Source organism: Taeniopygia guttata, chromosome 4 (genome assembly GCF_048771995.1).
Source record: "Taeniopygia guttata chromosome 4, bTaeGut7.mat, whole genome shotgun sequence".
Lineage (NCBI taxonomy): Eukaryota > Metazoa > Chordata > Aves > Passeriformes > Estrildidae > Taeniopygia > Taeniopygia guttata.
In genome coordinates this window covers 27,200,582-27,222,556 of record NC_133028.1, presented here as the reverse complement: position 1 = coordinate 27,222,556, position 21,975 = coordinate 27,200,582, and the positions used below count along the sequence as shown (strand labels likewise).

The 21,975-nt window shown below is 39.2% G+C and overlaps 1 protein-coding gene across 14 annotated transcripts in view; it reads left to right on the top strand.

The window, feature by feature from the left end:
- The first annotated feature begins 2,316 nt into the window (after nt 1-2,316).
- Nucleotides 2,317-21,975, top strand: part of CLOCK (clock circadian regulator) — a 60,388-nt gene continuing 40,729 nt past the window's right edge. For 2 of the 14 annotated variants that reach the window (XM_030271101.4, XM_030271092.4), the window contains exons 1-3: nt 2,318-2,559; nt 12,670-12,771; nt 14,869-14,955. The gene's annotated coding sequence lies outside the window, so the exon portion shown is untranslated. Of the gene's footprint in view, nt 2,560-12,669; nt 12,772-14,868; nt 14,956-15,048; nt 15,169-21,725; nt 21,870-21,975 lie in introns of all 14 variants that reach the window. The other 12 variants (XM_072928176.1, XM_072928178.1, XM_072928177.1 and 9 more) reach the window with 12 other exon arrangements.

Sequence of the window (21,975 nt, the reverse complement as noted above, 5' to 3'; positions counted from 1 at the left end):
GCACAGTGTGTGACAGCAGCAGCAGATGCAACAGGAAAAGAGCCAAACCTCCCCTTTGGTGACCCTGTCTTGGTTTAAGCAAAGTGATCACACGGTTGTAATTATAGCCATCAGATGTGACAAAGCAGCAGCAAAATCCAAGGTAATCTGCAGGTTAAAACCAGGTGTTTCTGGTACTGAGTCAGTTACACTGTTCGGCAGAAAAGGCTTCAGGAATATTAGCCAACCTTGCTTTGCAAGGGTTATGTGGATTGTGACAGGCTTTCAAGTCAACATCCGCTCATTTTAGTATTCTGGAGTAACGTGAAATTTAGTTTTGGTACCAGTTTCCTCAAAGACATCCTCTTTTGAACAGACCAGTGTGGATCAAAAAGGAGCACACTAAGCAGGTGGTCATTCTGTGGCTCTGAAGTACATTATGCAGGATAGCTATGGCATTTCTTTAGGAAACACGGCTATAGTTAATGTAAGTGCATTGGAAATGTCTCCATTTCCAGCTCAGTGCAGTCCCACCATTCACCAATTCACAAAAGATCTGCTGCTCCTAATTTGGCATTGTTTAAAAGTTGCTTTGGCTTTCACAGTCTGTGTGAGTGAACCACAACTATCATTACACAGTAAAGCCACACTGATGACAAGAGCAGAGCAATAGTATTTCTAGAAGAAACACCACACCATCTCTAAGCTGTTCTGCTCCTTCAGGATCCTACAAAATACTGCCAAAAGAAAAGTAGCATTAAAAAAAAGACCTTGCTTAGGCCACAGCTTTGGCAGAAAATGCAAATGTGCATCATCTCCACAGCTGTGTTGCTTGTTTTGATCTTGTCAAAGAATCATTTGTCACTGCAACATTGCAGTAAGTAGGTGTTATGCTCCTATTCATGCAAAGTGTGAAGAGATAGTGCAGCATCCCTTCTTCTGAAGAATTACCACTTATTAAAGATCTTCTGGCAAATTCAATAGATACAGCGCAAAGTTATTTGTAGCCTCCTGGTTTCTTTGCCATATTCTAGTTCTGATAATTACGCATTTTTGGTGAAAATATTCCTGCATTTTTTCCTTGATATTCCAATCCTGCTGTACCCTATTATCTCTACTACATTTTATCATAAGTGTTATCCTTTGTGCTAAAGATAATATTATTATCTTTCCTTATGTCACATCTTCCTCAACTGAAAGCTAAAATTAGAGTATTATGAATCAGAAACAAACAGTTTTACTAATGTTTTTCAGAATTCTTCCAGTGGAAAAGCTCATGATCAGCTCTTTGGGAGCTTTACTGGTAAAGAAGCTCCTGCCCCTACAGTATCTTTGCATAAGATTTTGGTCACAGTTGTGAATCAAATGGGGAAACTGAACTATCTGAAAAGTAACCCAGAAAGAAATCCATGGCAATTTGCAGTCAAGTTCTTTATTTTCTTCTAGATATAAACACGAATTAAACGTCTACAGATACTTTTAAATACATTGCTATTCATATACCAATTGAAAAATAAAATCCTTTTAACTGTGAGAAAAAAATTTGGATTACTTACACAATTTTACTCCCAAGCGTTTTATTTTACAAAAAAACGGCTCGCCGCAATGTTTTGCGGCAGGCATAACAGATTTATGTTTAAATAGTCCCCGCATATTATGGAACTGTATGAAAAGCCTCGTACATACAAGAGGGTTGAGGCAAACACGTCTGGCCTCTGCCGCTCTGGGAATTTCTCCGCTTTATGTACGGGAAAGAAGAAACCACGGACCTCCGCAGGGACGGGTTCGTTGAACCCCTAAATACCTCGGGGCGCATTTCCCGGACAGGACCCGGGACGTCGCTTGTTCCGCTTTGGGAACGCGCGTGCGACCGCGTTCTGTGCCGGGTTCACGGTGCCGGTGGGGAAGCGGCTCCGTTCAGCGAGCCCGTTCCGCGGGCTCGGCGGGCGGCTCTGCGCCTGCAGCGCGGTGCCGGTCCCGCAGCGCGGTGCCGGCCCAGCAGCGCGGTGCCGGTCCTGCAGCGCGGTGCCGGTCCTGCAGCGCGGTGCCGGTCCTGCAGCGCGGTGCCGGTCCTGCAGCGCGGTGCCGGTCCTGCCGCTCGCAGCGCGCCCCGCGACGCGCCGCCGCCATTTCCCGCGGGCGCGGGGTGAGGCCAGGCGAGGTGAGCCGAGGTCAGGGAGGCGCGCGCCCACCGCGCCTGCGCGGCGCGCGCAGCCCTCCCCCGCCCCCCTGCGCGCCAGGCGAGGCGCGCGCGCAGAGCGGGGATCGCCGCCCCGCTGTGCCGTTCCTGCGCACGCGCGGCGGCGGCGGCGGCGGTCCGGGGCTGCCGCGGGTTGCAGTGCGCGCCGGCGCACGCGCGGTGGCGCGAGGCGCCGCGGCGGCCGGCGGCGGTGGGGGCTCGGCGGCGCAGGCGCGGTGGTGTCGGGGGGACTCCCGGGCCCGGGTGCTGCCGTGCCGCCGCCGGAGGAGCGGGAGCAGGAGGTTCAGTCAGGCAGTGCCGGCGGGCGGCGGGCGCGGGGCTGCGCGCGTGGAGCGGCGCTCGCCGGGGCAGGCAGGCGGGCAGCGGCAGCGCGGGGCCAGGTGAGCAGCGAGCGCGGCGCGGGGCGGTGCGGGCGGACCCGCCGGGCCCCGGTGTGCGCTGGCGAGGGGAAGGCGGGGGCGCGGCGCGGAGGGGAGCGGTGGAAGTTTGACAGCGCCGGCGTGTGTCTCCCGCCGCGAACCGGGGGGCGGGAGTGCAGCGGCTGCCCTTGGGCGGGCACGGCCGGGGGCGGGGGGCGCTCGCGGGGCACCCGCTAGGCCCGGTGACCCACTTTGCTCCTGTCACAACTCCCGGGCGCGGCGGGAGCGCTGCCCGCCTGGCCCCACGCCCGCGGACCGGGCCGGGCGGGCGCGGGACTCCCCGGCATCCCCCGGGCCGGGCCGCGCCGGGCCGAGCAGGGCTGCGGGCGGCGCCTCCCCCCGCGGCCCCTGCGCCGCCGCTCCGTGGGGCGGTTCGTCCCGCTGGAGCCGGGGGGACGCGCCCGGGCCCGCCGCCCCACGCGCGGGGGAGGTTTCGGCGGCGGCCCGCGGAGCGCGGGTGCTGACACGGCGGGCGGGCGGCGGTCGGTGCCCGCTCGGCCCCGGGCCCTCCCCGCGGCGGGACAGCTCTGCGGAGCCTCGGGCTCCGTGCGGTGGCGAGAGCGTGCCCCGCGCTCTCCCTGCGGCAGGTTGGCTGCAGCTGCGGGGTTACGTATGCACTTCGTAGGCTTTTATTTTTCCCCTTGTTTTTGGGTTACGATAACTTTATTGCGATAACCGCAACGTGTTCACGCTCGTAAAACCTGAGGGATTCTCAGTAGATCCCGGTCCTTTTTCGAGTTAACTGCGGCCTTAAAGTCAGTATCTTTAATGCTCCGTGCATGCAGGTGTGACATACCAGCAGCGAGGGACTGGAAATCCATGGTACTTCAATTTTGTGTTTGGGTTAAGTTGGATCAGGATTTTTGGTTGGTTTCACTTTCAAATTCCAGATATTTTTGGCCTCGATATAAATTGGAAATGTTTGGGTTTTTTCCATGGGGAGTAGTGCTTGTGAACTAATCAAGCATATTTGCAGTGAGACTTTTGTAAGGCCGTTGTTTTCATATACTAAACAGATAACCTACCAAGAGGCATAGGGAAAGTCAGGTATGGTTTTGGCTGGAATATGTAACTCTGAATAGACGCAGAGTGGCCGATCATAGAACCTGATGCTCTAAATCCTTAAAGCAGGTATTTTTTCTTCAATGACTGGTTAACAAGCAGTGCTTTTGGTGGCAGTATTGACTTGACCTGGTCTGCCTCTTCCTTGCTCCAGCTGCACCAGCACAACGGTTCTTGGAAATTGGTCCCGTAACTAGCTTGAGGAAATGATCCAGGTTAAAATTAACTGCCTTGGTTTTGTGTTTTCGTTTTTTCTTTTTAACGTGGTTATATTTAACCTATATAATTTCTCTGGCTAGCAGGTATAACAGGAGGCAAGAGGATTGTTTAAGCAAATACTCTAGAGAAAGAAGTACTTGAGAAATACAGCTCGACTGTGGTAGTCCTGGCAAAGTTCAGTATGAACAGTTGCAGTTGTTTCACAATGTTGTTTTACAGAAATAATATTGACTTTGTTTATAAATGTCTGTGGGGTTTGGGCCTGTTATTTGAAAATGGACAGCATTTGATTGTTGTAATAGAGAGATTCTAGTTGAAAGTAATTTTGCTTTTAATTTTTTTTATAAGTTAAACTATTAATTTTCATATGTATCCACTTAAAACACTTTCTCAAACTTGCTACAGATGCTGCTTTCAGATTACCAGACATAATGTATTTGGTTTAGGTTTTTGTAGAATATGGCAACTTTATCTGAGAATTTAGTTGGTAAGGCAAGGGTTACTGCTTCTTAACAAACAATTCAAACAGGGAAAAAAACCCCCAAACTTCCGGGTTGATATTTAATAGTTTCGGGTGCCATTCAGCTATGTCTTGTCTTTTTTTTCTTCCGCTTCATGCTCTTACATGGAAAAGTTTTAACACATTTAGGTAAAATAAAAGAATGTGAGGAAAGGAGAATGTTTTTGTTACTTATGCTCTTCTAAGGACCTCCAAACCTCTGCTGTAGGTAACTTTGCTCTCTTTGTACTAAGCAATTTTAAAACTGAGTCGTAATTACCTTAAATGTAATTTGCAGTGTTGGTTAATTAGCTCCTTAGTATAGAATTTCATAGAAGTCATGAATCTTTGTGGTTGGATTGGTCTTGCAAAAGAAATTGTTGCTTTTAAGGGCTTTAGGCTTTTGCCTTTTTTCCTCCCCATTTTAAATTTCTGTGAAAAGTTGAAGGTATTAAGTAATAGTAGAGGTATTGCCCCTCACCTTCTCCACATGTTCTTTATATGAAATGTTTTTCAACTTGGAAAGTTGTGGGTTTTTTTTTATTATAAACGAATAAACTATTAGTTTGAAAAATATTTGATTCACAAATATTGTGAATCAAAAATGCAGTTTTCTTCACTAGGTAATTTCATCATTTGAAAGCAGCTCCTTTTTTATCTATGCTTTCCTTCAGGAGATACATATAATTTGTTGTCAGTGCCTCATGGTTTCAGCCTAGTTTTATAATGAAGACTATGGATAGCTCTCCTCTTAAACTAGAAAATTATCATCCTAATACAGTTTTTAATACAAAATATAATTCAGAAGAATTGGAATTACAGCTGAAAGGTGCCTTTTCATCATACTGTCATGAATTAGTTTTTCTCGAGACAAAGACTTTGGTAGATCTCTGAAGTGAAGAAAAGTTTATATTAGTGTTTCAGCCTTTTGAAAGCACTAGCTTCTCTATGAGCACTGCAAACTGCAGGCTGAGTGTGAAAGCAGGTGTAGAACTGTTTCTGAGGATTATGAGGTGATGTTAGTAGGTAGTGGCATAGCAAAGTCAGTAGTGATTGTTCCTGCCATTCTTACTTTCTGTTTATTTACTTTGCAAAGTATATTTAACCTTTCATTGTTAATGAACTGGTTCACCACTGAAGGGGTGGCACAAGATCAGGAGAGTCACCAGGCTGTTGGAGGAGCAGTAGCTGTTTCAGAATAGCTTTATCTCTAGAGGAGAAAAAAACGGTGAGACTACAGGTAGTCGCCAAACCATTCAACTGTTTCTCTCATCTTAAGCTAATACTGAATTATTGTTAGTAGTGTTGATATTAATAATTTGGATTTTGTGGTCTTTCAGTATAAAAAGATGTGTTGGAAGCACACCTTCAGTCCCTCAGCAGAATCTGAAATGAAAGGTATCAGTGTCTCTCTGTAACTCTGGCACAAGTAAATTTGGGTAGATCCATTAGGAAGGTACGTCATTGACTTCTGTGGGTGGTCCAGCTGGGGAAAGGAACTTACTAGTATAGCTGGTTGTTTTATTAACTCAATCCGTGTAATACTTTGAAACTCTGACAGACATTACACTGTTTATTTGTTGTAGGATTTAAAAGGTGTGAAATGCAAAATCACAGAAGAGAAAGGAGACTCAGGGTTAATGCAGCTGATCTGAAGGATTGAATTCTCTATCCCTACTGGTGCCACAAAATTCCTTTGTAATGTAAAAGCCACTTTAATTTTGGTATATCTCATCTCTGAGTGTTTAATTTATAGTCTTAGTGTTCTCTTACCATACTTTTTGTGTGTATTATAAATTCTTCATTATAGCCACTTTTAGAATATATAATCATATAGATAAAATGTTTTGGTCTTCTGTGGTTGTCATATGCTTAATATTATGTGGAAATAACAAGGCTTCATGGATTCTTTCAACAATTTAGAGCTGCACACTTTGGACTCTTTCCAACTGTTACATTTTGTCATTAAAATCAGTGAATAAGTTTTCTTATTCTTACTGATGGTCTGAGTGTATTAGGAAATCATCATTAATAGTATTAATATTTTATTAAATGTAGATCCTTAAAAATTAATTATGTATATGAGATTCAAGAGTGATAATGGCTTATATTTGGAGTATGATGCTTTTGAAGCTTAGTAGATACTATGGGCCTACCTCATATTCATAATAAAAATGTAGCCAAATTAGGAATAAATGTGGCTACCTGTATGCTTTGCTCTTAAAACTGTGTGTGTGATCATCTCAGAGTATGTGAGAAGGCTTCCGTTCTGAAGCTGATGTCATTTTACTGATAATGACAGCCTGGTACCATGAGATAAATGGTGTTAGACTATTATCCTTTTGTTAAAACAGAACACTTCTTGGAGTAAGACAGCTCCAATTAAAGTGGATTTTTAAAATAAATATATGTGACATAATTATTCTACAGAGGTCTTTCTAGAGTTCCACTAAAAAGGACATTTGCAGGTACCTCTGAGATGGTTTTTTATGTATTTTATTTTGGTATATGGCCAGATCCATAAAATAATATGGAGGAGTCAGAATTGATTTAGATGGGTTTTGTGTGTTCAGCCCCAGATAAAACTGGTATCTATTAGAGGTTTCTGAGTTTTCACTAGTAAAGTTTTCCAAAGTTGAACGCTGAAGTTTTGTTCTCATTCATATTTTCCAGAATCTTATCATAACCCAGCATCTTGGCATCTAAATCTGTTTACTATTCATAAATTAGGCAATCTGTAAATTAGGCCTTCACTTGTTCAAAGGCATGTTCAAACCACACCTCAGGCACACCTATGGAATTGGACTTGGACCAAAACCTTGTGGTGACTCTCCCTTTTGTTCAGAAGCACAAAGGAGTGAGGAGGAAGAGGTTTTGTTCGTACCTCCTGTTAATAAAAAGAAACGCCCAAAATAAACAACAAACCAACAAAACTCCAGAGCCTGGAACCTCACTTTTCCTCGTGGACAAGATGAGTAAAGTCTAATTGGGCTAAAGAGTTATAGTAGGCCGTTTGTTTTCTTGGAGGAAAAGGAGATTTTATATATGCCTATATTCTGGCCTGTGTTCCATTTAAAATGTTGAATGCCATTACAAACTGGAACCCAAGAATTACATCTCTTTTTTGCTGCCCTAGAGAAGCATGGGTACTTCTGGTGCTGCTCTGTCCAGTAAAGCTTTACTTTTTATTTTTGCTTCCATATTCTGAAAATTGCCACTGAAATGAAAAGTTAGGAGTTGATGCATCTTCCTAGTGCAATGCAGAGCCTGCTGAGATACTAGGGTTTGAACCCTGTTTGGTAGACTAGAGATTGGCTTTCCAGTTTCTGTGATCTATGCTGTAACTCTGTGCTGCTGGACAAAATAAGAGCACATCTTTTCCCTCTTGCTGGCATGTTCAAAGAATATATTACTCCTGCTTTGATGGGAAAAGCTTAGCTGTGTGCATGACAAGGACAGGGACCAGGATTGTGAGTACTAGCCATACCTATGTCCTTGGCCTCCAGAAACAGTTGAATGCAAAATACTGTGTTCAGTGGTTACTTTACATATTTTGCATCTCTGTTAACTTCTGAAAAAATCTTGCTGAATGATGCAACTCTTTCTGGCTTTGGTACTTAAGAGTTGCAGATCCTTTTTGTAGATCCTGTTGTATGGAATCCCCTTTTTGTGCCCTGTTTTAGTGAAGCCTGTGCTGCTTTGTGGTCTACTGCAGCCGGAGCAGGCCACAGAAGTTGCTAATCACGCTGTATAATAGTTGTCTTTCTGTGGGACACTTAGAAAAGGAGGATACCTGGGAATGGGCTGATCCTCATGCATGATGTCAGGATTTTAAGTACTTCGTAGCAGGGAGTAATATTGCTAGTGACCTCATCTACAAGAGTTTTTAGCTTGCAGCACCACAAGTTTGTGAGTGTATCTCCATGGCTTGCAGAAGAATGATCCAGATCCCATAAGCGTATCATTATCTGCTGAACCAGTAGATCTACAGAAGGTTTCAGCACTTTGTTCATTGGGGCAAGTATTTGTGAACATTGAGGCCAGGCTGACTGGTAAGAAGTGGTTCCTGTGGGAGGTTAATGTGTGAGTTTCCTAATGTACATTATAAACACTGAGGAAATATTTATTTTTACATCTTAAATTATGATCCTAATGAAAGTATGAGGTACTAAGCTGCCTAATAAAAAGGTACTTCAAAACACATTGATACAGCTAATTTAATATTTCAAATTCTTAGGATCCTGCTGCTGTTATAAATAAAACAGAAGTCTCCATTTTTATGTTTGAAAGTTTTTAATGAAGTAGTTAGTAATAGTTTCTGGCATTTAAGGGCATTTGAAGTGTTTGGTGGCTATTTCATTGCATGTTAAATGTAATGTCAGTGTCTGCCTGCTGAGTTTTGCCTATTACTGACACATGCCTTGGCAGAACAGTGTTCCAAGAGTTTAGAGGTGGCTGTTGAGAAGATGGTTGTGAATACAAAGAATGTAGACTCCTGCTGGTGTGCTACGGTAGAAGGCATGTAATTTTTCAGATTACTCTTGCTAGAGATATGTTAAATGCTTGGATTTTCACCAGTCATCCGAAAACCTCAAGATACATTAGGAGAAAAAAACTGTCTTGTTTCATGTGGTAACTTCCCCACCTTAGTTCCCCAAAGCTTAATTTGAAATCTGTATTTGAAGTTGCAAAAAGATAAAAAGAATGTTGCCAACAGCTGCTTATTTCTTTGGTTCAATAAACAACTAGGAAATTTTCCTTGATTAAAAGCTGTAGGGAGTTGCCTTTTTTAAAGCCTGATTTCCTAAGAAAATGTGATTTATGCTTTTTCCTTGTTTTCTCTCATTCTTTCCTTATATATTCACCAGTAGCTTTTGAAATAGTTGATTAGTTGTAGCCATGTTTGTAGGAGGGATGGAAGTCACAGACTGTAATGTTACAACTGATTTTGGGAAAATGGGCAAGCTGGGTAGAGAGAAATGTGTCACTGCCCTCTCTTGAGAGACACGTAATGCAATGGGATTTTGGTACTGACCTGTTTTTTCAGCATGCACTTGGGTCTGTGTTGGATAGGAGAGCAGGAGTTGTGTCATCGGGGCTTGAGGAGACAGGAAGAATATTGGGCTGTTTTGGAAGGGCAGGGGGACCAACAATATTGTAGTATGACATTATCGTAAAATAATATTTTTTTGTCAGCATAAGAACAAAAGACAGTATTTTCCAAATCAGATTTCCAGTAAGCCCACTCCTCTGTCTTGTAACACAGAGTTACTTGTTGAAAAGCAGGAACTGAATTTATGTCTAGAATGGCATTTCTCGGCTTCTTTCCTGTCTGGCCTGTATGCCTCTATTTGCATTACTTATTAATCATAATAAACAGCAGACTGAAATCAACTTGAAGATTTTATGAAGTCTTAATAGAGAAATGTAGGATGTCCTGCTGGTTAGTTTAGAAAACCTGAAAATCTTAGTAATGGTAAAAGTGAAGAAAACTTTATTAGCTTGTGCTGCTTTCGTTTCTAGAGAATTCTCTGCTGTATAATATGAAATATACTTGTCAAGCCTTATAATTGTCACAAATTTTAATTTATTGATTTCAAGTATTAAAATGGTTCATTTAAATATATGATAGCAGACTGCAATATAGGTGTTTTTGACTTGTGCTTATTTTAAAGTAGTTTTCATAGTAACAACAAATACTCCAAAGGAAACAGGGTTTTCCTCTACGGTGAGTAGAAAAGCAACTAGCAGCATGAATCACAGCTTCCAAGAACTGTCAGAAGAGAAATGCAGATTCTCTCTCTCTCTCTCTCTCTCTCTCTCTCTCTCTCTCTCTCTCGCTTTCACACACACACACACACACACACACACTTTCCTGACAGTTTTAATGTAGTAATGTGATTTAATAAAGTTTTCTTGCCATCCACAGCAGCAACATCCATTATGTGTAATCATGCTACTACTAGCAGTTGTGTGTTTGAGAACTACTATTCAGAGGTAATATGGTAGTTCCACTGATAGTTCTCTAACATCTCAGCAATTTTACATATAATATATTTTTCTGGAAGTGTTTGTGTTGTTAAAATGTTCTACTTCTACTATATTTTTATAGTATTTTTTTTTCTAGCTCAGAAGCATTAGCTAAACATTTTGTGCTGCCCTAGAGCTTTTCATGATGTTTCATAGATAATAAGATAGAGTTTCAGCCTTGAGAAGCTTGTGATCTGAATTTCACTGACATAGAAAATGGTGACAATGACCTCAGAAAGGGGGACAAGGATTCAAGTTAATAAGCAAGTCATAGTGAGTGAATTAAACAAATTCTCATTCTAAGAAGATGATAAGATAGATCAGCAATGAGTAATATGAGAATACAGAAGCAGAAGACAGCATAAAGCAAGTCCAAATAATATACAAGTTTGGAGGAAAAGAAGCAAAATATTTTGAAGGATCTGGAAAGCATAATGAAATCAGAAAAGTAGTCTGGATCAAGAGGAAGAGTAGCTAGGAGGTTTTATGAAATGGAGCAGGAAAAAGATCTATAGAAACTTACAAATTATGTTGATGGGTTAGCTCTTCTGAAGAAAAAAATTACACAGTAAAAGGATTTGAGAATATGCTGTTTTGATCGTTTGACAGAGAGGTTAGGACACAAATTCTAGTATTAAGATTTTTTTTTTTTTAACTATTTTAGAAATTTATCTGTCATTTGAAATTGCTTTTAAATTGAGTGGCAAAACAACAGGCACCTGTGCCTGAAAATTTCATCTCAGGAATTCCTGTTGCTCTATCACTACCTTCTATTACACACTACTTTTCTACAAGCTGGAGGACTTCATATGAATTTCAATACAATTGAGAGTGGGGCTATAGAAGTTTTTGACATCAATGGTGATTGACATACTACCATTTTATTTAAGTCAAAAGAATCACAAACTTTTTTCACTAAAATAACTGAAAATAGCTTTTCCAAATTACTTCAGTTTGTAGTGCCTTTATATAGACAATTAGATTTGTGATTGGTTTAGATTGAGTTACATTAAACTTTATGTTGCCAACAGAGGAATGAAAAATAATCTTTCATAAACTGGCATAGATTTTTAAAAAAGTACATCTTAACTTCCTGCCCTGTAGAATATAGTTTGCCATTTCTTATCTACATGCTGGTATTTGATTCAAATCATTGATTTCTAACATTTCATATTTCGTTTGACCACTTAGAAAAATAGATATGTAGGTGACAGTGGTCTGTGTTTCTTATCCCATTAGACTTGGCAGTAGATCTTCCTCAAACATTGACATTCTTCTTCCCCAGGCTGCCAGCTTCTTCTTTCTGTGTTATATGTACTGGGGGACAAGGGGGTAAAGAACGGGGGTTTAGAAGTTACTTTGTTTTGGTTATTTTATATCAAAGGATATAATCCTTGCATACAATGGAAGGGAATAGATTTAGTATGCCTTAAAGGATATGCTTCACCACATGGGAGTGCTGAATAGAAATTAGCAATAGTGGGTCAGTAGGAGTAGATTTTTCCAGCACGATTATCATCAGTTAGATGGTATTACCAGGTTGGTGCATGTTAAAATACAGCATGGTGTGTAGGAATAGAGAATTGATGATCTGTAGCAGGTGGGGAGCACTTTCTTCATTGAATAAGTAGAGGGTTAATGTATAAAAATCTGTTGCATAGTTAGCTTTTGCTCAGGACATCTTAATGAAATTGATTTTATATTAGTGAGGAGAGTTTGATTAGTGAGGGGAGTTTGATCAGTGAGAGGAGTCTTGTGCTGTTGCGTGCCATGTTTTCTGGGCGTTTCAGGTAGTGTTCTGAGGTATTCATGTGTCCTGTTTGAACCATAGTACACACAGTTAAGATTTTATTGATGCAGTTTCTTTCCAGAAGTTTGAATAGTGTATATATTATTAATGTTCTGCAAGGTCATAATACAATCCAATGCAATAGTTGTAATATTAATGTTTTGTAGACATTGTTACATCTGTAAATTTCATGTTACCATTGGGCAATTGCATTTGTCTCACGGGTTTGGATTTCAGACAGTGCCAGAGCTCTGTAAAAGGTGATATGCAATGTTGGAAGTTCTCCTTCACAAGTATTTACATCATTCTGTTGAATAGAAAAATTAGAAAGCAATATTTTTACAATTTAAGGATGCATATGAAATTACTGAAACAGCAGGAGTGAAAACAGAATAATCAAGGGCTCATCCACAAAAAGATTTTCAAACAGATTAATTTGCATTAAACTATGGGTTTTTTTGTTGTTTTTCAGAAGACCGTGCCAAAGAATACTTTTACTCAGATGACATCACATTTGAACTACTAATGCGACCCACCCACTCTACAAGGAACAATGTATTTCTAGGTAATTTAGGTAAGTATGTAGATATTATTGCTACTAGAAGAAAGTAATGCTTTAAACAGAAACAACACTTTTTCAACCTCAGGCAAGGTACACATTCCACTTCAATTTGAGATTCAAATTAATGGTGTGTGTGGGCAAGAATGAACTTCAAATAAGCTTTTTATAAGCTTTTATCTTGTACACTGTAGCATGGAATGAAACAACTGAACTATACCTGAGCTGCCTTGGAAACTAGAAGGAAGAAAAAGCCCAGACTGTATGAAGGCACTGTCCTCAGCAATGCAGCATGCTAATTTGGCATGTGGTTTCTGGAGATTAAATAATATCTCTCCCAGGGATGTGTTGCAGTGAATGAGCATATATACTGCCATGCTCACTGCTTTTCTGAGTGTTTTTTTGTTTGTTTGTTTGGATTTTTTGTGTGGGGTGTTTGTTTTGTTTTGGATTTTTATTTTTTGGTATATGCTCTTATTGAGGTGACTTAATACCCATTCATGTAAGGATATAGCAGAAAAATGCATCTTAATGGGTTCAAGTACCACTATGTCTGTTCACATGTCACCTTATTTATGAAAGGTTGCTTCTCCCTGCTTCCTTGATTGGACACTGTGTACTGTCCAGCTGAGGATGGGCTGGGAGGTACAGATTTTCATCTTTGCAAGATTTGTCCATGTTGTAGCTTGCAATTAGGTTGCTGATTGCTTTGTGTATTACACAGAGAGAAGCACAGAACAGCAGGGTATTTTATTTATGGTTCAACTTTTGAGCAACAAAGGGATTTTGATTCAGTGTATCATGAGGATCATGGCCATGGCCCTCTGTAGACTTCATGTATGTGTTGCTATGTTTTCTCTTTCTAAGTAGGTGTTATTTTTCAGATGTTCTGTTGTTTTTTTGACTGGGTCAAAACATACACTTTTATACTGGGGAAAAAAAACCCAATCAATTGATCTTTGTGTATAGAACTGACATTGAGCCAATCTTGCTGAAATGGGATTATTTTGTCTTGCTGCCAGAAAGCCTTCCGTTATTCCTAGTGGCTTATAATGCATCAGAGGTGCTTGGTCATGAAGTATGGTCATGAATGGAATCAGAGGCACCAGTACTTGTAGTTAATGATGCTTGACACTTACTGTTCCAGAACCCTGGTTTTAGTTGCTTATAATTTACTAAGACTTAAATTTCTGTTATATGTCTCCTTCACCTAAAATTCGACCAAACATCAGGTTGTGACTGAGAATAAGTTTAGAAGGAAGAACATACTGTTTTCTTGATGCAAAATGCAATAAAAATCTTGCCACTGGAAAAGTAAAGCACCTGCATATGCTGGAGCAAACACTGAAGGTTTTAGGAGAAACAAATTGTTATGCTGCAATATTTTTTCTGCTGTCCCACTTACATTAGGCAGCATGATAGATTTCTGAAAATATGTTTTGTGCCAGTTCAATGAATTTCCTAAATCCATTTCATCTGTCCAAATCAGATGAGGTAGATATGTTCCAAATCCTTTTAGTCATAAGCAGACAGGGCTACTGAGCATGTTCTGACTGGACTGTGAGAAGTAAACAGGTCTAATCTCCTTGCCTCCATTGTAATGTCAGATACTAACACTGAGTAAGATGATTTTCTTCTGCACTCTTTGTGCTTTTCCTTAACATTATCATGCATGTGCAGTTAATTTGATCCTTCAAATTCTGCTTCAGCAGTATATTTCCATAACTGTTGTCAATTTTTTCTTTCAGTTTTTCTCTATTCTTTGTTTTTTCTCTTTATTGCTACTCTAATATTCACGAGATCAATATTTTATCATAATAAAATTGATCTTTTTGGACAGCGCAGGTGTGTGTGGTCAAAAGGTATGAAATACTTCTTTTTTAGCATCCTGAAAACCTCTGTAAATTGTGCATCTTTGATACTGCTTTTCAAGTAACATTTTTAAAACATGAAGACCATATTTGTTCTGAAATGGAAAGGCAATATAATATACTTAAAACTTTCAGATTATGTACATATGAAAATTTATATAGTGTTGTCTTTCTTAAAATGCAGATTTTCTTTAAGAATTGTTCTAAAGAGATCTGATTTTTTTGTTTTCATCTAATATAGCAAATGTAGAGTGAAGCCCATTCTTTCATTTGCGAAATCTTCTGGAAATTTATTTGGATCTTGTATACTGAACACCAGTGAAACTAGGTGAGTCTAAATAATTTGGTTATTCTAAGCAACTAATGAATTAATTGTATGTGGGAAAAAAAAGGTTAAAAAAATCCTATTTTTAATTTACAGTTCCAGGAGAAACTCTGGCATATCACCTAAAATCTAGAGGATTAAAATATTACATAAATTACATATCCCAGAAAATAAAGAGCAGAGATTAAGCAATATACTCCTGGCTTTACATCTAAGGTAAAAAGCTGTGTATACACCAAATGTATTTTATCTAGTATTTCTTTAATAAAGTTCTTGCATTCCATAGATTCCTTGATTAGCTTCCCTTAGTATTTCTTTGTTCCTGGGGCTGTTCTCTGAGATGATGTTTAGAACCAGGCTAATTTCAGTCTTATGATAGACTAATATTCCTGTGTCATTAATCTGATTTTTCTCATTCCCATAGATGGTTAACACAGGATTTAGAGATCAGTCTGAGTTATTGCAGTAAGCCCATGATCATCTTTACCCCTTTTAGATTTTGTTTGAGTTAGGGCAAGTTAAATCACAGTAGTAGTGCTTACAAACCTGTCTCAGACTATACTATCTGAATTTCCAGGAAGAAAGCAACTTTTCTGTCTAAAAGTTCAGAGATGCAAGAATATTTACTTTTCCCTCACTGTATTTAATAGCACAGGTAATAGGAGGAAATGAATAAATAAATGCGAGAAAGGCTGAAAGAAATAAGGTAGAAACAAGAAGCCAAGTAAAATATTTGAAGTGAGAAAACAGGACATAAAAGATGAAGTAAATAAGCAAAGAAAAGAGAAATGAAGCCTAAGGAGTAGGGATACCTAGATTTATGTCTTCTGCTGAATTCTGGCATTGAGGAGATAAATTTTTTGTGGAAGCCATTAAATGGTCTTTCATCATGATTTTGGTTTTCAATTGTGAGGAATTTTTCTGAAGTCTTTCACTGCCATCAAGTAGTCTGTTTGTGACGTGACATGTCTTTTGATTAGTTTGGTTTGAAAAGGTGCAGTATAACTCCAATGTATACATTACAATTGTGATTTGGATTATTAAAACTGCTTTGGAGAAAATCTCACTGTTGTCTCCCCTTACCACTTGCTTGGCTCAGTGTGTTTGAACTACATTCCTTTCTCAGAAGACTAGTCTGTGAGTTATGCTGTAGGTGCAGAGTACTGTTCTCTCTCTACTAGGGACATGGAGTTCTGCATCAATCATGAAATTCCTGGAAAAATTTGAATGGTCCATGTGATAGTGATGTTTGCTTCTGGAGACCAGATGAAATCTAATCCAAAATAAACCCTCTTCAACAGCTAGAATAGGAGTGTCAGGACCAGCTGCTTTGATCTACTGATCCATTTCTACGGTTTCAGATTACTTTCTAATTGGGACAGAGCCATACTTGTTCACTTTGGTTATAGGTCAGTAGATGAGGGCAGTGAACCACTAAGAGTGTTCACTGCAAGTCCAGCCATGAGTTTGGTTGCTGATTTAGAAAAATTTTGAAGTGCCAGAAATACTTTTTTTCTATTTTTGGAATATAAACTGTGTCTATGAAGCACATAAATATTATAAATGACAGTGGTTCAAATGACTAAATCATAACTGCCTTTTATAATTCTGATGGATTTTCTGATGGATTAGTTTGCTTATATTTTTAAACTGTTAAACAGAGGAGTCTTCTGATTCCTTTCATTTTATAATTTTTATATAGAATTTGAAAATACGTATGCTTCCCATGCCAAATGATTAGCTTGAGCTGCTCATCCGCATTGATAAAACCCCAAGACCAGTGTTTTATGGCAGTCATTAAGTAACAGCAAGACAAAAAATGAAAAAGAGATGGTCTTTGCAAGTTTTTGCAGTTATTACTCTTTTTTGTGTTTTAGCTGTCATGAATCATGACAGATTTTTTGGCCTGGAATGAATTCCTCAGTTGTTAAGGTGTTGAAAATCTGAGTAATATTTAGGTGCTGGTGTTAAATAGTTTTATCTTGAAATAGCAGTTGAAAGAGTACTCTCCATCTGCCCTGTTAAATTTTAAGTTCAGAGTTTCCCAAGATTTCTGCATGCTTAACTGTAGTATAATATCTCACATATCTAAGCCTGTAATTAGTACTAAATTAAGCTATGTTTCTTGTTTATTAGGTCTTTGCAGAATCTCGACTTTGGCTTTGAGCATTTTTTCCAGAAAATTTCCAACATTCAAATAAATTTCTGTTGATAGGGATGTTTAACCCTACAGTCTTTTAATATAATCATTCAAATCCACCTGAAACTATTAAGCTTGTAACAGTATAAGTAGCAACAGCATTTTGAAACTGTCTGAAAAAAATCACTGACTTTAATAAAAACAGCTATTTGCAGTATTATTTAATTTGTTCAAAATTGAGATGTGAGCCTCAATTTAAAATGAGGAAAAAAGGTTGAGAGTCAAAATGTGAGTTGTAAGCCAGTAAGTTCTGAAGCCTACCTCATTATGTAATCTTGCCTTAAGAATATTTCACTGTTATGTGGAAGTGCTCTGTGTATTTTTTAGTGAGTTTAGTAAACTGTTTCAAGCTTTAGTGTGTGCTTCAATACAATACAGCTGTTTTCATTACCCTGTTAGCACATGGACTGAACGTAAAATTCATATTAGTTTCAGGATTTCTTGTGAATATTGATAACTTTTGGTATCCCATTCCTCAGTACCATTGCTTCATAGGCCACTAGCAAGATCCTATGTCTTTAAAACCATTCTCACAATGTGGTGAGCAGAAGGGAATTAAATTAAACCTAATTGTAATTTTGGTTTTTGATAACTGATATATTAAATAGCTATAATACTTTTGTAAATATTTCTTAGTGCTGCTTTTAGGGTCTTAAGTGCTGGATGATCAGGTTTTGTTAATTGAGCAAAGAGCTGTATGAGGGATAGAACCACCCATGGTGAAGGGGCCTCGATCCCAGCAGGGAAAGTCTCTGATGGTGAGAGTGACTGCCAGAGTGACTCCTGAATGGTCAGACAGGGAATGTTCCTTAATGCTGGGATCTCAAGAGTGCAGAGATGACTTTGAGGGGCGGAAAGTAAGCAGTCAGAAACAAGTATCTTGGTACGCAGAAATAATGTTCTGTGAAAGAAAAATTTGGGAATTGCAGAGGATAAAAATTAAAAAATTGAGGAAGGGAGATTAAAGTTACACAAATGTAGCAAGTGTGGTCTTAAGTAGTTGATATGCTTTTTTTGTTGGATATTATAGATGGTTAAAAGGACTAGTAGCTCTCACAGAAATAACTTTGAGGACTTACTTGAAACTTTGTAGGGTTTATGTGGGGTGTCAGGATAGAATCTCCAAAATACAAAAAGTTGCTGAGTTTGTGACCTTTTCCCCACCCTTAATCTAATCCTGAAAATTCTTAAATATTGTAGCTGCAAAGTTTTTAAGAGCTTGGTGTAGAATTTCCTGATACATTGTGTTTTTCAGTCGATATCATGATCTTAAAATATTTTTGAAGGAATGGGAGACACATGACAGAATTTTGCTATGAGCATTGAATTAGTTTGCAATGTATTAAAAGCCTTCATTATAAAAATTCCCTGTGACTGAAGAGTAATATTCTCATCATAATTAATCAACTTAATTTACAATTAAATTGACTGGAGCCACTATTTTGAAGATGATACTGATATATGAGACGAAGGAATTTGTTACTTGTCTTTTGCTGTTTCTCTGGTGACTCTCAGAAGGTGATTTCAGTAGGTTTTCAGGACATAGCTTAGCACAAGCTCTGAAAGTTTCAGAGGAGGGAGTGCATGCTTCTACTGCTCAGGAGAATGAAGAAAAAGTGAGAAAATTAATTATCTACATAAATAGATAATGTTTTAGAAACACAGACTTAAAAATGTTAAATGTTAGTGTTACTTTCAACTATAATTTTTCTTTGAGCTTTGTTTCCTGAACAATCAGAAATTCAGTTGTCTTCAGTGCTCTAATATTTGAATTAAGTAAAGTACTCTTCCTTTATTTCCTTATAAGAATATATGCAAAATGATGACAGTAAAATTAAATTAAATTTAGAGTTGATTTTATATAATTTTTTCATATTGCTGCATTGCTGTTTCTTTTTAGTTCATGCAGCACTATTGTCTTTTGCTTCAATAATGTGTCATATTTTTTACCTGAACAAGTCCAATATGACTAGATGCTGGCTGGTTCCATTTCCTTTGATTTTTGCTTGTAGCAGGGTAGCAAAAAGATACTTAGCATCTATACCCAAAGTGGTTACTGAGTGCCAAAAGTTTATAGGGAAAATAAAATCAAACTTGTTTTTGTCTTAGTTTTATTTGTTCTTCAGCCAAAACAAGAGTTATTTCCTCTTTGTATCAATTGTGAAGCTCTTCTGGTTTGTTGCTTTTTTGGGAGTTGTGTTATGTTGGTTTGGTTTGTTGGATTTGTTTGTTTGTTTGTTTTTTGAGGGGGGGTGTCCCCTTTCCCTTTTAAGGTTTTGTATATGAAATACTTGTCCTTTATCTCAAGTCTTGCAATCACTGTAATTCCAGTTGAGCCCAGATTCTTCTGTTTAAAGTTCTGACAAAAGAGTAACTCCAGTGTTTTCTTTAGTGAAATTAAAATCTGGAATTCTGCAAGTATAGTGTTGAGGATCTTTTTACAGTATAAGTTTGTTTTTTCAGTAACAGGTAGTTGTATTGAGGGATAAACTGAAGGATCTGGCAGACACTACTGTAATTCTAGAAAATAGTTCTTTACTTCTGTTAAAGCTTGTTAGCTGTAGGAATATAATAGTTAACATGCTAATACAGACGTATGTTTTGCCACATATTTTTTGGATAGAATCATAGGCTTGGTTTGGAAGAGACCTTGGAAATCATCTAGTTCCAGTCCTGCTCCCCCATGAATAGGGAATGCCATTCACCTGATCAGGTTGCTCAGGGTCACATCTAACCTGGCTTTGAGCACTTCCAGGCACAGACCATCCACAGCTTTTCTGGAAAACCTGTTCCAGTGGTTCAACACCTTCTGAATCAAGAATTTCTTCCAAACATCTAATTTAAATCTTTGCTCTTTTAGTTTTAAACTGTTGCTCCTTGTTCTGTGTCTGCTTGTGTAAAAAGTTGCTCTCCCTCTTTCTTAGAAGCCCCCTTCAAGTACTGGAAGGCTGCAGTGAGGTTTCTGTGGAGCCGTCTCTGCTTTAGGCTGGAGAACCTCATCTCTCTCAGCCTGTCTTCCATAGGAGAGGTGCTCCAGTCTTCTGATCATCTTTGTGGCCTCCTTTGGGCCTGCTCTAATAGGTCCATGTCTTTCTTGTGTTTTGGATCTGAGAGCTGGATAGTCACCCCTTGTCACTGGCCTTGATCTGGACATAGTCATTGACCACAGCTCTCTGGCTGTGTCCATCCATCCAGTTAGTTTTCCCTCCAATAATCCACTATTTAAACTTGTGTCTCTCCAATGTAGTGAAAAGGGTCTTGTGTGGGACCACATCAAACTCTTACAGAAGTCTACTTAGATGACATTGGTTGGTCCTCACCTTGTCAGCTGTTGCTCCATCATAGGAGGCCACCAGATTGGTCAGGCACAATTTGCCCTTAGTAAAGCTGTGCTGGCTGTCTCTGATCACCTGCTTGTGTTGTATGTGCCTTAAAATTGCTTCCATGATCTTTCCAGACACAGAGATGAGACTCATTGTTCTGTGTTCCCCAGATCTTCATTTCTTGCTTTCTAAAAAAAATAGGACTGATGTTTCTGTTTTTCCAGTCAACAGGGTTTTTGTGTGACTGCCATGGCTTTTCAGATATGATAGAGAGTGGCATGGCAACATCATCTCATCAGGTCCCATAGCAGTTTCATCAAGTGGTCCCAAACCTGCTCTTCTTTTACAGTGGAAATACACTGAAATGACCATCCGCTAGTGCTTCCTGTATTTTGTTTTGTCCCTTTTTCAGCTACCTCATTAGTTTTCCTTTTGTTACCACTTTGTGGTCTGCAAAATGATGTGCAGGACTTCTGGGGAAAGTGGTGGGTGGAGGTAGGGAGGAGGAGCTGCTTGTCTGGTAATTTTTTACTTGGACTGCACTTCAGTGTTGTAGCTTAAAATTTTCCAACTGTCTCATTTTATGGAAATGTGAAGTCTCACTTATTTAATTTTGAAGATGCTTTCCAGTGAGTTACACTGCCTACTCCATTTTTCAGGCAGGCAAACAGTCCACTCTTCACAAGAGCTTTACAGAATAATTTAGCTGTGCATGAGTCACCCATGCTGGGAAATTTAGGAACCAGAAGCACTTCCACAGCTGCACAGATCATGGATTGTGCAATCAACTTGTAAAAAGTAAAGTGGTGACTAGCACTAAATATTTTTAGGACTGTTTTACTTACATGTATGCATTTCTATGTGATACAGATAATTAAGTTTCAAATAAAATACTGGCTTTCTAAAACACCTGTCATATGTTCTTGGGTGTTGCTGTTAGCAACTGTAGTGAATTAAAAAAAAAAAATTATGTCCATTTGGTATACCTGCACAATTGTGTTACAAAAAGCTACTGTTGATATAAACCATTGATCAAATTCTTTTAGTTTCAGATTATTAATTTAGAGGAATACCCTTGTACAAGTATCTGTACTGAGGATCATCCTAAAACCATCCAAGTTCATGCTAATTAACGTGCTGTTTGATAAATAGGTTGATAACTAAGCAACACATCAAGTATATATATTTACATTTTGCTTGAGATTCCCACTGACTGTAAGGCTGAGTTCTGGTTTTATTTTCATATCCAGAAGCTGACCTGTGAGTCTGGATCACTATATAAGAATAAGTTGCATTCTACCCAGAAGTTTAATTTCTCATGGATTGTCATGTGAGAGGCAGCAGCGCATGGGAGATTAAAGATGTGACCTTTAAATATGATGCAGGCTTCTCAGGTAGTAACTACAGTGCTCATTTCTTTGAGCACAAATTTGAATCTTGTTTTTCCTAATTTTGCTCTCTGGTTGTGATTTAACACATGATGTACGTCAGCATGAAATT